The sequence below is a fragment of the Heteronotia binoei genome, chromosome 20 (assembly GCF_032191835.1).
Source record: "Heteronotia binoei isolate CCM8104 ecotype False Entrance Well chromosome 20, APGP_CSIRO_Hbin_v1, whole genome shotgun sequence".
Lineage (NCBI taxonomy): Eukaryota > Metazoa > Chordata > Lepidosauria > Squamata > Gekkonidae > Heteronotia > Heteronotia binoei.
In genome coordinates, this window is record NC_083242.1 from 36,320,010 (window position 1) to 36,333,812 (window position 13,803).

A 13,803-nucleotide genomic window follows, 5' to 3' on the forward strand; every position below is an offset into this window, starting at 1 on the left:
GAGTATCTTTCTCCATATAAACCACTGAAGAAGAAGAAGACTGCAGATTTATACCCCGCCCTTCTCTCTGAATCAGAGTCTCAGAGCGGCTAACAATCTCCTATATCTTCTCCCCTCACAACGGACATCCTGTGAGGTGGGTGGGGCTGAGAGGGCTCTCACAGCAGCTGCCCTTTCAAGGACAACCTCTGCAAGAGCTCTGGCTGACCCAAGGCCATTCCAGCAGGTGCAAGTGGAGGAGTGGGGAATCAAACCTGGTTCTCCTAGATAAGAGTCCACACAACCACTACACCAAACTGGCTCTCGTGTCCTTGAAGGTGTTGTGTGTAAATGCCTTTGTGATAAAAGGAAGAAGTACTTCCTTTTATCAGTTCTAACCTGATTGCTCAGCAATTTTATTGTGTGCCCATGAGTTCTCATATTGTGAGAAAGGAAAAAAAAAAGTACTTCTTTCTCTACCTTCTCTATCCCATGCATTATCTTGTAAACCACTATCATGTCACCCCTCAATCAACATTTCTCCAAGCTAAAGAGTCCCAAGCGTTTGAACCTTTCTTCTTAGGGGAAGTATTCCAACCCTTTAATCATTCTAGTTGCTCTTTCCTGCACTTTTTCCAGTGTAGAAATCTTGGAAGATACTTCGAGGGGAATGGTAAGAATGGGAAATGGACACCCGCATGTCTTTTAGAATGAAATGGTGTTGGAAGTGGAGTCGAACCAGTAAGCTGCTCCAGTGTGGATCATGAAGAATGTAGCATTCAGCTAATGGTAGTGGTGGGATGGAAGACCAATAAGGTCGTGTGTGGGTACTACCTGGACCTAGAGAGAAAGAACCTTCTCGGACCCAGTCCAGACCTGGGGAGGGACGGTGGCTCAGTGGTAGAGCATCTGCTTGAGAAGTAGAAGGTCCCAGGTTCAATCCCTGGCATCTCCAAAAAAGGGTCCAGGCAAATAGGTGTGAAAAACCTCAGCTTGAGACCCTGGAGAGCCGCTGCCAGTCTGAGAAGACAATACTGACTTTGATGGACCAAGGGTCTGATTCAGTATAAGGAAGCATCATATGTTCATATGACCTTTTGGAAAGGTCTGCATGCTGAGAATTCTAGGAGGCACTGTTTGAAAGTCTCAACAACGCAACCCAGCCGTTACCGGTTTTATTGCAACCAGTCACCTCTGAATGTAAGTACAGCTCCAGGAGAAGCCTCTAAAGTCTAGTTTCACACTTCACAGAACCAAACCCAGATCTGGTCTAAAACGGAATCCGCCATGAGCTGAGCCGATGTCGTATAAAACGGATAAGCTTACTATCAGTTGCAACTTGGGAGTAGCTGGTACAATTCATTAAGGGCAGAGGAGAAGTGGGGGAAGGGAAGTGTTGCCATGGCTCCCTCTCTGCTCTAGAGCTTTGACCCCCCCCCCCTCCAAAGAAAGGAATCTTCGCATTTCAGCTTCCCTCAAAGATATTTAGCCAGACTTGGGTTCATCAAAGCTGAATGGAAGTTTGATCCTTGTCCAAAACCCCCCAGCCCTTAAATGTGCAGTTTTCCATTCCCAGGGATGGGGGAGGGCTCTGTGAGAGGGTTGCCAATCCCCGGGGGCGGGCGTGGGGGGAGATGAAAAGCACACAAGCCTCCGTGAAAAACCAGCCTCAGTTATTACAACACATTTATCAGAAACGAAAGGAAATAGTAGAAAATTACAAGCTAATGTTGAAATCAATCATACTTAAACAGTGCAAACACCGACCACATCTGTATCCAAAGTCTTACACGTCGCAGTTAATGCTCAATTCCACAGATGATGGTTGAAGAAGAAGAAGACTGCAGATTTATACCCTGCCCTTCTCTCTGAATCAAAGACTCAGAGTGGCTTACAATCTCTTTTATCTTCTTCCCCCACAACAGACACCCTGTGAGGTGAATGGGGCTGAGAAGGCTCTCCCTTTCAAGGGCAACTTTGCAAGAGCTATGACTGATCCAAGGCCATTCCAGCAGCTGCAAGTGGAGGAGGAGGAGAAGACCATAGATTTATACCCTGCCCTTCTCTCTGAATCAGTCTCAGAGTGGCTTACAGTCTCCTTTATATTCCTCCCCCACAACAGACACCCTCTGAGGTGGGGGGGGGGGCTGAGACAGCTCTAACAGAAGCTGCCCTTTCAAGGACAACTCCTGCGAGAGCTATGGCTGACCCAAGGCCATTCCAGCAGCTGCAAATGGAGTAGTGGGGAATCAAACCCGGTTCTCCCAGATAAGAGTCCGTGCACTTAACCACTACACCAAACCGGCTCTCACCAAACTAGTAAAGGCTGCGGTATAGAAGTTGATTTTGAGCCGGAGACCAACGCTCCAAACCTCCTCTTCAGACATAGTAGTCCAAAATATAATGCAGCAAAGCACAATCCAACGTGACAGGGTTGTACATGATGCCCTGTTTCACTAAGCTTCTACAAGCTGCATGCATAAAATATCAAATATCACAAATTACTCCTAGAATAAGCATCGTGGATCCACTAGCACATTCAGTAAAAATGCAATCAATCATCATTATATAATTTTAGTGAGATTATATACCTTCAAAAGAGTCATCAGAAAGCGGGGGCGGGGAGGGAAATGTCTGCTGGGCACTCCGTTATTCCCTATGGAGACCAATTCCCATAGGATATAATGGAGAATTGATCTGTTGGTATCTGGGGCTTGGAGGGGGGGCTATGCAACAAATTTGCTGCATAGGGGGGGCTCTGGGGTGGAGCTGTCTTTTGAGGTAAGAACATAAGAGAAGCCATGTTAGATCAGGCCAATGGCCCATCCAGTCCAACATTCTGTGTCACATAAGAACATAAGAGAAGCCATGTTGGATCAGGCCAATGGCCCATCCAGTCCAACACTCTGTGTCTCATAAGAACAGAAGAGAAGCCATGTTGGATCAGGCCAATGACCCATCCAGTCCAACACTCTGTGTCACATAAGAACATAAGAGAAGCCATGTTGCATCAGGCCAATGGCCCATCCAGTCCAACACTCTGTGTCTCATAAGAACATAAGAGAAGCCATGTTGCATCAGGCCAGTGGCCCATCCAGTCCAACACTGTGTCACATAAGAACATAAGAGAAGCCACGTTGGATCAGGCCAGTGGCCCATCCAGTCCAACACTGTGTCACATAAGAACATAAGAGAAGCCATGTTGGATCAGGCCAGTGGCCCATCCAGTCCAACACTGTGTCACATAAGAACATAAGAGAAGCCATGTTAGATCAGGCCAATGGCCCATCCAGTCCAACATTCTGTGTCACGCAGCGGCCAAATATACACACACACACACACACACACACTGTGGCTAATAGCCACTGATGGACCTCTGCTCCATATTTTTATCTAACCCCCTCTTGAAGGTGGCCATGCTTGTGGCCGCCACCACCTCCTGTGGCAGTGAATTCCACATGTTAATCCCCCTTTGGGTGAAGAAGGACTTCCTTTTATCCGTTTTAACCTGTCTGCTCAGCAATTTCATCGAATGCCCATTGTGAGAAAGGGAGAAAAGTACTTCTTTCTCTATTTTCTCCATCCCATGCATTATCTTGGGAGGCACCAAATTTTCAGCATAGCATCCAGTTCCTCACCTCAAAACACCCTCCAGGTTTCATAAAGATTGGACCAGGGGGTTCAATTCTATGAGTCCCAAAAGAAGGTGCCCCTATCCATCACTTTTTCCAATGGAGGGAAGGCATTTAAAGGCATGCGGTCCCTTTAAATGTGATGGCCAGAACTCCCTTTGGAGTTCAATGATGCTTGTCCCAACCTTGTTCCTGGATCCACCTCCAGTCTCCTGGCTCCACCTCCAAAGTCCCCTGGCTCCACCCCCAAAGTCCCCAGATATTTCTTGAATTGGACCTGGCAACTCGAGACCACCCACTTTTTAAATACTTAGGTGGGGACCAGGAAAGTTGTCTGTGGGCGTCACAACCTCCACTGCACCACACTGGGGACCCCGGTCCGCTCTGTATTTTATTAACTGGCCCTGATATGGCTTTCTTGCAGCCTTGCTCTCAGAACTACAACTCCCAGGGTTCTCAGAGGTCCAGGAACAATCCCTAAACTACTCTCAGCCCCCCATGAATTGTGCAGTCCTCAAGAAGCTCTCTGCTGATGCATTTTCCTTCTGTTTGCTCCTCCTAATTGCTCCCCGTTGCCGGCTGCTTTTCTTGGGAGGCCTAGTGGGCACATCCTGCTGTGAACGATCAGAGAAGTCAAGCAAACAACGCCTGCTTCCGGGCCACACGGGTGACTTTGCCTCGTTTTCTCATCTCTTGACAGCAGTGTAGGCGGCTGGTGGAGATCTCAAGCGTCACTCATCGATTCAAGGCACCCGGCTGGTTTCAAAGGAAGGGCCTCACTCAATGGCTCACTGGTACGCAGAGCTCTCCACAGTTCCATGTTTCTGGCTCCACCACCCCAATTACTGCTTTTGTTTTAACCTCACTGGCTTCGTTTGCTGCCTCCTCAGTCCATCTCGGCAAAAGCTGGCTGGGCAGAAGGGTGGAAGGCAAACTGGGTAAATGAATAAAGAAAATATGGAAGCCGATGTCATGTCCTTCGCCTAGGGTTGCCAATCCCCAGGTGGGGTCAGGGGATCCCCTGGTTTGGAGGCCCTTACCCCCGCCTTCAGGGTCATCAGAAAGCAGGGGAGCTGAAGAGGGAAATGTCTGCTGGGCACTCCATTATTCCCTAGGGAGACCGATTCCCATATAAGATATAGTGGAGAATTGATCGCTGGCTATCTGGGGCTCTGGGGTGGGGCTGTCTTTTGAGGTAGAGGCACCAAATTTTCAGCATAGCATCCAGTGCCTCACCTCAAAACACCCTCCAGGTTTAGGCTGGCATGCATATTTGTGTTATGGGAAGAATAAGATGGACGGTTTTTTCTCTCACCACTATATCAGAAATAGTTTATTAAACGCTTGGATAAAATATAAGAAATATGGTGACCAGAGAAAACCGCTCTGGATAGTGCCGGCAGAAGTAATAAAAATAACAGCTGAATCTGATGAAGAAAGAGCGATGTCATATAATCTACTGCTCAAGATTCAAGGAGGCAAAATTGAATTAAAATCTGCAGAAGAGTTAAATAATAAGTACGACTGGTTTCAAATGCAACAGATTAAAAGCTTGATGGAAAATGATATTAAATCGGATGGAATTAGACGTGAGCAAACAGAACTGGAAAGGGTCCTGCTTGGAGATAATGAAAAATTAATATCGAAAGTATATAAATTATTATTGAAATGGTCTACAGAAGAAGAAGTAATAAAGTCTCAAATGGTTAAATGGGCAATCAATGTGAATAGAGGAATACAAATGGATACGTGGGAGCACCTTTGGAAGAACTCGATGAAGATCTCAACTTGTCAGAGTATTAAGGAGAACTGTTTTAAGATGATGTATAGGTGGTATATGACTCCGAAAAAGCTGGCTAGGATGAGTAAAAAGATGTCGGATAGATGTTAGAAATGTAGAAAACACGAAGGTTCTTTCTTTCACATGTGGTGGACTTGTGAAAAAGCGAAAGAGTTTTGGAAGATGATACAACAAGAAATCTCCAAAATTTTGGGTTATGACTTTAAGAAAACTGCAGAGACTTTTTTGCTTGGATTACAATTAGAAAAATTCCCAAAGGAAGACAGGACTTTAATTTGGTACTTGCTCTCAGCTTGTAGGACATTGTATGCGCAGCTGTGGAAACAGGGAAAAATACCAGAGAAATGGGATTGGATTGTGAAAGATTTATCGTGGAGTGAGATGGACAAATTAACTAAAACTTTAAGAGACTATGATTTAGATTTATTCAAAAAGGAGTGGAAGAAATTTAAAGGATATATGGAGAAAGAGTGGAATGTAAAAAGACATTGGTCAATTTTTTAGTATTAATGAGAAGAGAACAGTATTGAACTTTGATTGGTTAGCGGTACCTTTATAATTGAATTTAAATTTATAACTTCGGGGAAGTCAAATATTGGAGGGGGGGTTATAATAATATAATAATAATAATAATAATAATAATAATAATAATAATTTTTTATTTCTATCCCGCCCTCCCTGCCGGGGCAGGCTCAGGGCGGCTCACAGCATAAAATACATATTACATCAGTTCATATTATAAAAACATAGTTAAACAATTATAGGTTGTTAAAATTAACATAACAATAGTAATAATAATAATATGGCGTTATAGCATCAAGTTTTTAGTAGGCTTCCAAGAATAAAACATTTCAAGAATAAAACATTTTCAGCAGCATATCTAGCTTTCCCACTAGTTCTGTCACTAGTTGAAGGCCATCTTGAAAAGGTGGGTCTTACAGGCCCTACGAAATCGATCTAAACATCTTAGGGCCCTCACTTCCTCAGGGAGTTGATTCCACAATAATGGAGCGGTGACAGAGAAGGCCCGATCCCGGGTGGCCTTCAGTCTGGCCTCCCTTGGCCCAGGGATATTCAACTGGTTTTTCCCAGATGACCTCAGTGCCCTCTGGGGCTCATATGGGGAGAGACGGTCCCTCAGGTAGGCAGGTCCTCGGCCATATAGGGCTTTAAAGGTAATAACCAGCACTTTGTATCGGACTCGGTATGCCACCGGCAGCCAGTGCAGCCCGCGCAGCCCCGGCTGTATGTGCTCCCACCTTGAGAGCCCCAGCAACAGCCTAGCCGCCGCGTTCTGCACTAGCTGCAGCCGCCGAGTTCGACACAATATGAAATATCATATGGGTTAGTATAGAAAAGAGACAACTAAATATTGTAACCATATGTTATTAATAAATTGTTAAAACAAAACAAAAAAAAACACCCTCCAGGTTTCATAAAGATTGGGCCAGGGGGCCCAATTCTATGAGCCCCCCAAGAAGGTGCCCCGATCCTTCATTATTTCCGATGGAGGGAAGGCATCGAAAAGGTGTGCGGTCCCTTTAAATGTCATAGCCAGAACTCCCTTTGGAGTTCGATTGTGCTTGTCACACCCTTGCTCCTGGCTCCACCCCCAAAGTCCCCAGATATTTCTTGAATTGAACCTGGCAAATCTACCTCAGCCACAGCTGGTAACCAGGATACCGAGAGAGAAGCATCAGCAAGGGGAAAGGACCACGCCATGAGCAGAAGCAAACCCAGGATCCTTCCATGAAGGAAGATCTGTTGTCCAAACCTGAGATCACTAATGCGGAACACTCAAATAGGGTTGCCGGTTTCGTGTAGTGGTTAAGTGTGCTGAGTCTTATCTGGGAGAACCGGGTTTGATTCCCCCACTCCTCCAGTTGCAGCTGCTGGGATGGCCTTGGGTCAGCCATAGATCTCATAGGAGTGGTCCTTGAAAAGACAGCTTCTGGGAGAGTTCTCTCAGCCGCACCCACCTCACAGGGTGCCTGTTGTGGGGGAAGAAGGGAAAGGAGATTGTGACCGCTCGGAGACTCTGAGATTCAGAGTATAGGGCGGGATATAAATCCATTATCTTCTTCTTGCCAGGTCGAACTCAAGAAATATCTGGGGCTTTTGGGGGTGGAGCCAGGAGGCTTGGGGTGGAGCCAGGAGCAAGGTTATGTGTGGGACAGTGATGCTCTGTCTTATTAGTGCTTGGGGAACAAGAGTGGGAAGGTTTCTGGAGTCTGACCCTGCAGGTGGACCTCCTGATGGTACCTGAGTTTTGACCACTGTGTGACAAACGTGTTGGACTGGGTGGGCCATTGGCCTGATCTAACATGGCTTCACTTACGTTCTTATCTTGGGGTTTGAGAGACAAGAGTGGGAGGGCTTCTGGAGTTCTGGCTCTGCTGGTGGACCTCCTGATGGCCCTGTGTGACACAGAATGCTGGACTGGATGGGCCTTTGGCCTGATACAACATGGCTTCTCTTATGTTCTTTTGTCTGGGGCAGTGATGCTCTGTATTCTTGTGGTGGTGGGCACAGTGGGAGGGCTTTTATAGTTCTGGTCCTGCTGGTGGACCTCCTGATGGCACCTGGATTTTGGCCACTGTGTGACAGCGTGCTGGATTGCCCTGATCCAACATGGTTTCTCTTATGTTCTTATGTCTGGGGCAGTGATGCTCTGTATTCTTGGTGCTTGGCGGGGGACAACTGTGAGAGGGCTTCTAGTGTCCTGGCCCCACTGATGGACCTCCTGATGGCCCCTGGGTTTTGGTCACTGTGTGTCACAGAATGCTGGACTGAATGGGCCTTAAGCTTGATCCAACATGGCTTCTCTTATGTTCTTGATATTTTTTGTGGCGGAATGTTTCATTTCACACGTCTTATGCAAGCAATGACCATGAGATCTGGGAATTTAGAAATTGGCTCATTTCTTTGCCTTAACGAGGACGGAGGATTGAAATTCCTCCTGGAGGACAACAAATCATTTTCTGCATTCTCCGCCGAGTTACTGACACAAAGGCTACAATGTTTTTTAAGGTTAAATAAGGTTTCCACTGGACACAGAAGTGAGAATTTGGTAATTTAGGAAGCTCCAAGAACGGGGCAGAAGAACCAACAGATGGCCTTTGAATTCTCCCTTTAGGGGAAATGTCGTTCTTGGATCATCCGAAGCCAACAGCATTTCCGTCCAGAATTGAGACGAGAAGATAATGTTTCTCTTCCACGCAGCAGCCCGAGCCAAAAGCCAGAAGCACAGCTCTGGGAGACGATTATAACCTCTGATGATTTTCCAGAAACGCGAAGTGTTTGAGCGTCGCGTCTTCATTTCTGTCAAAAGAAATCTGAAGCAAATGCCGCAAGAAATATTTGGCTGGGAAATGACATTAGAACTTATGATCATTTACTCTAAGGCAGTGGTGGCGACAGAAAAATGACACGTTGTTGGAGGCATCATTAAGGAAAGATACATCCTAGAGCTATCAGTATCAAGCAGCAGGGAAAAATAGGAAATAAAAGCACACCGTTGAGGACTAGAGGCATCTCTGTCCTATTGTTGGCCCTCCAGAGGAACTGCATGGCCACTGTGTGAGATGGGATGCTGGACTAGATGGACTATTGCGGTGATCTGGTAGGGCTATTCTGAGGTGCTTATCAGGAGAAGGCCTTGGTCTCTCTGCCTTTTTGTTGGCCCTCCAGAGGAACCGGTTGCCCGCTGTCTGAGATGGGATGCTGGACTGGGTGGACCACTGGTCTAATCCAGCAGGGCTCTTCTGACGTTCTAACACAGGGAAGACCTCAGCCTCTATGCCCCGTTGTTGACCATCCAGAGGAACTGGTTGGCCACTGTGTGAGACAGAAGGCTGGTCTAGATGGACCACCACTGGTCTGATCCAGCAGGGCTTTCTGATGCTCTTCTCAAAGGAAGGCCTTGGCCTCTGTGCCTTGTTGTTGTCCCTCCAGAGGAACTGGTTGGCCACAGTGTGAGACAGGATGGTGGACTAGATGGACACTCACTGGTCTGACCCAGCAGGGCTCTCCTGATGTTCTTCTCAGGGGAAGGCCTCTGCCCCCGCTATTGGCCTTCCAGACAAACTGGTTGGCCACCATGTGAGACAGGATGCTGGACTAGATGGACTGCAAATCTGATCCAGCAGGGCTCTTCTGAGGTTCTTATGTAAACATCACTCATTTTCCAGTGGATACAGCATGAGCTCTATGCTGGGGCATGGCCATAAATCATTTGAAACCCTGAAATGTTTATCGACCTGAAGTTTCTAAAATAATTCATTCCGTGGGCTCAGTACAGGGTAAAGAAATATTAAGATATTTTTCAGAAAGCTCAGAATTCCAGTACTTAGTGGATTCATCTGACAAACATCTGATCCTTTGGACTCACTAAGGAAGAGCTCAGTAGAAATGGCCACTTACATTGTGAAGTGCTAGGGTTGCCAACTCCAGGGATGGGGAATTCCTGGAGGTTTAGGGAAGAGGACAGTGAAGAATGGAGTGAGCAGGGAGCTCAGCACAAATGTGATGTCATAGTGCCCATTCCCCAAAGCGGTCATTTCTTTCAGAGGAACTTATCTCCACATTCCGGAGATCTGATGCCATAGTTGAAGATCTCCAGGTCCCGCCTGGAGGCTGGAAACTCTATGAAGTTATGTCCATCAGTAATAAAAACATGAGCTCATGGTGAGAGGTCTGGAGACCAAGTCCTATGAGGAAAGGTTGAAGGAGCTTGGCATGTTTAGCCTGGAGAGGAGGCGGCTGAGAGGTGATCTGATCACCATCTTCAACTCCTTGAAGGGCTGTCATGTAGAGGATGGTGTGGAATTGTTTTCTGTGGCCCCAGAAGGTAGGACCAGAACCAATGGGCTGAAATTAAATCAAAAGAGTTTCCGGCTCAACATTAGGAAGAACTTCCTGACCGTTAGAGAAAAAGGTTTCCTCGAGAGGTGGTGGGCTCTCCTTCTTTGGAGGTTTTTAAACATAGGGTAGGTGGCCCACAGCAATGAAGATCCTGTGAATTTAGGGGGAGGTGTTTGTGAGTTTCCTGAATTGTGCAGGGGGTTGGACTAGATGACCCTGGAGGTCCCTTCCAGCTCTATGATTCTATGAATGCATGAATGGATAGAAGGAAGTACTTCTTCACCCAAAGCATGATTAACACATGGAATTCACTGCCACAGGAAGTGGTGGCAGTTACAAGCATAGCCAGCTTCGAGAGGAGATTGGATAAACATATGGAACAGAGGTCCATCAGTGGCTATTAGACACAGTGTATTCTTCAAACTCTATTTCTGGAGAAGTGATGTTCTGTATTCTTGGTGCTTTGCGGGTGGGGGGTGGGGCAACAGGGTGAGGGCTTCTAGTGTCCTGGCCCCACTGATGGACCTCCTGATGGCACCTGGGTTTTTTGGCCACTGTGTGACACAGAGAGTTGGACTGGATGGGCCATTGGTTTGATCCAACATGGCTTCTCTTACGTTTATGTTCCACCCTTGGTTTTTCACATCTCAAGGCCTTTCTCTCTCCCTCTCCTCCGTCTCCCCTCTATTGCCGCTGAGGATATTTTGCTTTTTAGATCCTTCTTTGGAAAATGCAAGATGTCTTCTGCGAAAGAAGCCGAGCAGATGTCAAAAACAAGCACAACAGAAAGCCCTCTTCAAATATTGGCAAACGCCTCCTGTATTGATGTCCCGGCTAAAGAAATGCTGGGAAATATCATCTGTCAACCCTGAAGGTAGAGCCAGAAATAAAGAAAGCCATCAAAACATTTGTTCTGCGGGTTCATTCTGAAAATCTCAGGCTCTAACTGACAACTCCTTAAGTCATAATATAGAGAAATTTGCATAGATACACACACACAAACACCCCACAGGGATGTAAATAGAATAGCCCTGCGGAATCTCACCCGTCTTGTTAGTCGCGAATCAAAAATACCTTTGATGTTCCACTGGAGGAAGAATCTCCAGATTCCATTCAAATGTTGCAGGGGGCAAAGAATGAAAGATGTACAGAGATCTCACCAGTTTTAACAAAACGATGCGGTCTTTCCTAGGGTTGCCAGGTCCAATTCAAGAAATATATTGGGGGCTTTGGGGTGGAACCAGGAGACTTTGGGGGTGGGGCCAGGAGACTTTGGGGGTGGAGCCAGGAGACATTAGGGGTGCAGCCAAGATCAAGGCTGTGACCAGCATAATTGAACTCCAAAGGGAGTTCTGGCGGTCACATTTAAAGGGACCGCACACCTTTTAAATGCCTTCCCTCCACTGGAAATAATAGAGAAGAGGGGCACCTTCTTTTGTGGCATGTAGAATTGGACTCCCTGGCCCAATCATTTTGAAACTTGGAGGATGCTTTGGGGAGAGGCACCAGATGCTATGCTGCAAATTTGGCGTCTCTGCCACAAAAAACAGCACTCCCCCCCCGAGCGCTAGATACCAAGGATCAACTCTCCATTATACCCTATGGGAATCTGTCTCCATAGGCAATAACGGAGTGCTTAGCAGACATCCCCCCCCCCTTTCTGCTAACCCTGAAGCAGGGGGAGGGCCTCCAAACTGGGGATTAGAGCAAACAGGAAACCACAGGGTACAGTTTAGGTAAACTAGGAAAATAACACTGAAATTAACAAGCTTTGAAGCAAATGCACATAAACACTTTATATAACCAATTCACTGGAACTAAACAAAGGCAATTATCAAAAAATAAAAATAAAAATGGCTCAACAGAGCTCAAAGTTCCGCCCAAAGTTCAGTATTTATTTCTCTAGTTCCAAAGAAATTATCTCAATGCTGTGATTGATAGGTAATCTATCCTGCTGTCTGTACACTTCCTTGCTGAAAGATGCAGGAATATCATATAGTCAAATAATGTAGAGCTAACAGTCCTCCATCCAACAGGTGTGGCTACGCGAGCCCAAGGTTCTGTTCGTGTTTCACCTGCCACTTCCACTGGCCACCTGTGTTTTTATCAGGACCCCGTGCTAAGACAACAGCTCACTTGTATAGCTTACGTTCTTGTTTGCACGGACGGTTCTCCAAACCCACATTTCCCACCATTCCTTAAAGGACTGCTAAGAATTATTGTACGTATGGCATTCTATGTAGAATAGCCAGGAGATCCTTCGGGGTCACCGTAAGTCATCTGTGCATGAATAAATAAGGTGTCCTCTTGTGGTGGAAGAGCCCTGTGGCACAATGTGTTAAAGCTGCAGTCCTGCAGTCCAAAGCTCTGCTCACGACCTGAGTTCGATCCCTGGCGGAAGCTGGGTTCAGGTAGCCGGCTCCAGGTTGACTCAGCCTTCCATCCTTCTGAGGTCGGTCAAATGAGTACCCAGCTTGCTGGGGGGAAAGTGTAGATGACTGGGGAAGGCAATGGCAAACCACCCCATAAAAAAGTCTGCCGTGAAAACGTTGTGAAAGCAACGTCACCCCAGAGTCGGAAATGACTGGTGCTTGCACAGGGGACCTTTCCTTTCCTTGTGGTGGAAGCCAAGATGTGATCCACTGGTCACTCCCCAGGTCAGCAGTATCCTGAGAATCAGAAAATAGCTTGTTGCAAAATAAGGAGTATAATTTTCAATTATTCTTAAGCCCCTCCCCCCCACACACCCCCCCTCAAGAAGGAGCCCTGGGGCAAGTGAAGACAAGTTGTGATCCTTGAAAGACCACGTCTGTGGAAGTGTCACATTCTCAGATAGACTTCCCCTGCTCAGAAGCTCGTCTGCAAAAACACAGCCAATAGGTGATGGTGGAGATGGGGGAATGAAAAGCTGGGGGATGGGGGTGGCATTGCTGTATCCAAGCATGGGGGGTGGGGAGAGGGGAAGTAATGGGTGTTCTTTACCAGAGCCAATGTGAGGTAGTGGTTAATACTGGACTACAATCTTAGAGGCCCAGGTTCGAATCTCCACTCCGCCATGATAGCTCCTTGGGTGACATGAGAGAGGCTTACAAGATTATGCATGGGAAAGAGAAGGCTTAGAAAGAAGTCCTTTTCTCCCTTTCTCACAATACAAGAACTTGTGGGCACTCCATGAAATTGCTGAGCAGTCGGGTTAGAATGGATAAAAAGAAGTACTTCTTCACCCAAAGGGTGATTAACACGTGGAATTCACTGCCACAGGAGGTGGTGGCGGCTGCAAGCATAGTCAGCTTCAAGAGGGGATTGGATAAGCTTATGGAGCAGAGGTCCATCAGTACCTATTAGCCACAGGGTATAGATGGAACTCTCAGTTTGGGGCAGTGATGCTCTGTATTCTTGGTGCTTGGGGGGGGGCAACATTGGGGAGGTTTCTAGTGTCCTGACCCCACTGGAGGACCTCCTGTTTTTGGCCACTGTGTGACACAGAGTTTTGGACAGGATGGGCCATTGGCCTGATCCAACAGGGCT

General features: G+C 46.8%; 1 non-coding gene across 1 annotated transcript; it reads left to right on the forward strand.

The window, feature by feature from the left end:
- Positions 1 to 867: 867 nt before the first annotated feature.
- TRNAL-GAG (transfer RNA leucine (anticodon GAG)) lies at positions 868 to 934 on the forward strand. Its single transcript has one exon. It is a non-coding gene; the product is annotated as a tRNA-Leu (tRNA).
- The last annotated feature ends 12,869 nt before the right edge of the window (positions 935 to 13,803 follow it).